Genomic DNA, 4427 nt, shown 5'->3' with positions numbered 1-4427 from the left:
TGGAATGAGAGTGCGTAAACTAAAGAGTTGATGACTGCCTACTTAGGTGTGCATGAAGCCGCACAGTCTCCAAAGCCATCGGCAAGGATCGTGCTTGGCAGACAGCTTTCCAGACTAAGAGTTTGTGCTTTCGTTTCTTCACAGTCTGGAGAAGTTTGGTCCCAGAATGGTTAACCTGCATAAAGCCATTCAAGATGATCAGGTGTGACATCATCTGCATGGGGGTCCTCTAGGGCAGAAGTTCTAGAACTTTCTGGGATCGTATCAATGAACCAATACTCAAGAATCACCCCCACTCCTGCTAAAACAAAATATGGGCACAGGTGTAAAGAGAGAACTCTTTATCACAAGGAATGAGGGATGAGAAACTGATTTTGAGGAGTAAAATTGATTTTGATTTGTATATAATTTGTTTACATTAGAACTGTGAGGACAGAGTTCTGTCCCAATATTCCAAAACGTGAGTCCATAGACCACCCGCAGATGAAGCTGACATCACATACGTTCTGGAGCAAGCATTGAAACTTTCACTCTACAAAAGGAGTATGAGAATTCTGTATCTAGATTTGATGGGTTAATCCTGATGCTAGTCGCCCCCTCCAATCCACCCCTCTTTGTTATAAAATAAAGCCCAAATTCTAACAGGAACCAAGGTTCTTCAGTTCTCCTTGCCAGCCACATGTATCACATGGGATCAGACTGAGAAAGGAGAATGGACTGTGTCTTCCTTGGTCGGGTACCTGTTCATGTGCTATGCAGTCCAAAGTGGCCCCTTGGTCTGTTTGTATACTTTTCCAAAATCTCCAACTGTCAAAATTATACTCATATTTCAGGCTGCAGTTCAAACCTCACTTCTTTCCCTAAAGAGTTCCACTGTGTAAGAGGCACCATTTCTTTAATCATCTACCTTAGCATCCCACTCAGGAAGGAAAAAAACAGTCCTCATGTCAACCTGAGGTCAGATATAACTACCCAGATCTATTAGCAAACCACTGGTTGTACAGAGGAACATCTGCACATGAGGGTCTAAAGGAGGAAAGTAATTGAATAACAAGCCCCAGGTTGACAGTGAGGAGAGATTTGGAGTACTGTATGACATTAGCTGTGCCCCCATGGACTCATATTTAGATCCTTCCTTATAGATAGGTAGTTAAGAGCAAGGAGTCTAAAGCCAGTAACTTGGATTCAGATCTCAGTTCTGCCACTTACTGGTGGCCTTGAGTGAGTCATTATGACCTCTTCTGGCCTCAGTAGAGATGATCAGGATAATGGCATTACTGCCTCATTGGTCTTCTGTGTGGGTTAGACAGGCTCGTGTTTGCAAAGCTCTCCCAACAGTGACAGACACACAACTATTATGTAAGCATCAGCTATTATAATTAGAAATAAGTGGTGATAAGGATGGAAAATTCTTCGATTTAGGGGTGTAAGTCATTCTAATTCAACCCCTAAGTCAAGAGAAACACAAAAAGAGGTTGTTCTTCCCCACTCCGCCATTGCTTGGAGGTGGCTTGGGTCTTTGAAGTGGCATCTAGAGATGACAAGAGCAGTCCCAGCAGAAGGCTCAGTGCTGACAGAGGAAGCAGTGTCCATCAGAAGCAGTGGTCCTCATAGGCTCGTCTCTGGCTCCCAAAGGTGGTATCATACATGTTCTAATTAGCTTCTCTGTTACTGTGATAAACCACACTGACCAAATGAAACTTGGGGAGAAAAGGGCTTATTTCACCTTATAGATTACAGTCCAGCATCAAGGAAAGCCAAGGCAAAAATTCAAAGTGTGAGCTTGAAACAGAAACCACAGAGGAATGCTACTTACTGGATTACCCGGCTTGCTTTCCTATATACCCCAGGTCCATCTCCCTAGGGATGTTGCTGCCCATAGTGGGCGGGGCCTTCCCACATCAATCATTAATCAAGACAATTCCCCATAGATGTACCCATAGGCTAATCTGATGGCGGAAATTCTACTGAGGTTTTCCAGGTGAGTTTGTATCAAGTTGACAATAAGAACCAACTAGCATATCACAGTATCCTGGGTATTCAACGAGTGCTGAGCTATACAGTTGAAGTGACAGAATTGTCTAAAGGAAGTTATGACACCCAGTGGACATGGCAGCAATGTCAGCAGGGTCAACAGTGTCAGTAAAGGCAGTGACAAATAGACAGTAGGAGTCAATACACCATGGGCAGCATAGGGTCAGAAAACAGCCTCACTTGTGCCCATGGGAGAAATACCTGGAGGGGGGGACTTTGTCAACATGCAGGAGTCCTCTGTGAGGGCAGTGTGACAAAGCCCTCAGACCAGACTATCACTAGCCTGATAGTGAGGCATATTAAGAAATCATTAAAACCACATGCTTTGGATTCAGTTGGGCTTATGTTTCATTCACTTAAAACCATGTACTGAGTAACTGTTCTGTGCCCCCAGACTCTGCTCTGGTTGGTAGAAATGCCACAAAGAACAACAGCAAAATGATTCTTCTGGGCTGGAGAGATGGTTCAGCAGTTAAGAGCACTGACTGCTCTCGCAGAGGACCCAGGTTCAACTCCCAGCACCCACATGGCAGCTACGAACCATCCTTAACTCCAGTTCCAGGGGAATCCAAAGCCCTCTTCTGACCTCCGCAGCACTGCAGGACATGCGTGCACTCACATACATGCAGGCAATACACTCATACACATAAAATAAAAATAATAAATAAAATATTTTTTTAAAAAACATTCTTCTTCACACAATATAGACTGTGGGGGGGTGGTCACAGACCATGAGCAAGCAAGCAAATGGCTTCATGGGCTTGTTCTTGTCAGAAGAGCTGTGAAGAAATGACCTAGGTAGTGATCGAGTCAACGGGATGACGTAAGTAATGACAGCCAAATAAGGGTTATCCACAGTGAGAGCTCCATGTCAAAAAGAACTTAGAATGAACTGGAGGCAATGCAGGATCCTAAAACAGGAAAGGCGTGGCAAACTGGAGGAACCTAAAGAAGACTAATAAGTCTAAAACAAGGGCCTGAGAATTAAGGCCTACAAGCCAAACCCAGCCTGCTGCCTGTCTATAAAGGAAGCCCTACTGGAATCCAACCTCACTTATTTATTCACCTAGCATCTGTGGCTGCTTTCCTGCTCTACTAGCATGCTATGCAAGCATCAAGACCCAATATCAATCCCCAGAACCCACACAGAAACAGCCAGACATGATTGTAATCTTGGTGTTCAGGGGTTCGGGGAAAGTGGAAACAGGCAGATCCCCAGAGCCTAGGCTGACCAGCCTAGCCTATTTGATGAGCTCCAGGCCAAATGAGAAACTGGCAAAAAAAAAAAAAAAGAAGAAGAAGAAGGAAGGAAGGAAGGAAGGAAGGAAAGAAAAGAAAGAGAGAGAGAGAGAAAATGGTGCCTAAAGATCAATACCTGAGGTTGTCCTCTGGCTTCCACCTGTATAGGTTGGGGGACTGGGGTGGGGGACCCGTATAGCTGCAGAGCCAACAACATTTCCTATCTGGCCATTTACAGAAAAGGTGTGTGTATCTCTACACTAAGGCTTGGTAAAGGATGGGTGAGAGCGATGGAATGGAGATTTAAGAGGAGAGGCAAGCTCTGTGGGGCCTGTAAGCCATGGAAAAGGGCTTGGATTCTACTCCAAATAGAATGAGAATCCACTAGAAGATTCCAAGCAGGAGAGACGCATAGTCTGACCAATATTCTTACAAAGGCACTCTGGGAAATGTGAAGTAATGGGTCTTAGGGGTAAAGAGGAAAGCTGGGAAGCCAGTCAGGCAGCTACCACAGAGGTTGATGAGCGATGAAGGTGCTGAAGATGGAGATGACAGTGGTGCAGCTGGACAAGTGGTCAGGTGTGTGAACAGACCTGGGAATCCCAACTCTGCTGTGCAAGCTTAGGCAAATTATTCAAATTCGTGCAGCCTAAATTTCTTGCCAGTAAAACCCTTGTGGCACTATTGTATGGGCTACATTACAAAGCGCAGCTGAAGGGCCTGCCAGAGAGGACGTGTTCCATGGATATGGACTGTAGTTAACTGTTTCTGTGTGGTTGATTGGTGAAGCCTATGGAAACCAGATCTCAGCCAGGATACCACTCACCAAAGTAGCCAATGCTGTGCTTCACTCTGATTAAGTGTGCCAGGTCCCTGGAGGCAGGAAAACCCTCTTATTCATCTTATATCCCCTAAACTGTGCCTGGCACCTGGTATATGCTTAATGAATGTTTATTGATGAAACTATTACATTTTGTAAGAAAGAGGGAATCTTACTCACTGTCATTTTTCACCAGGATTGATTTGTTTATAAGATAGATAAGCCCAGTTTTATGACACAGAAAGATTCAGAGGTGGTTGTTTTTAAGGAGGGCCTAGAATCCTGCCTGTGTAAAGAAAATGCAAGCACTATCTGCCAGGAGGCATCCACCTAA

The sequence above is a fragment of the Nannospalax galili genome, unplaced genomic scaffold (genome assembly GCF_000622305.1).
Source record: "Nannospalax galili isolate Female #2095 unplaced genomic scaffold, S.galili_v1.0 scaffold255, whole genome shotgun sequence".
NCBI classification, from domain to species: Eukaryota; Metazoa; Chordata; class Mammalia; order Rodentia; family Spalacidae; genus Nannospalax; species Nannospalax galili.
The sequence above is the reverse complement of the archived record's forward strand: the minus strand, read 5'-3'. Positions refer to the sequence as shown.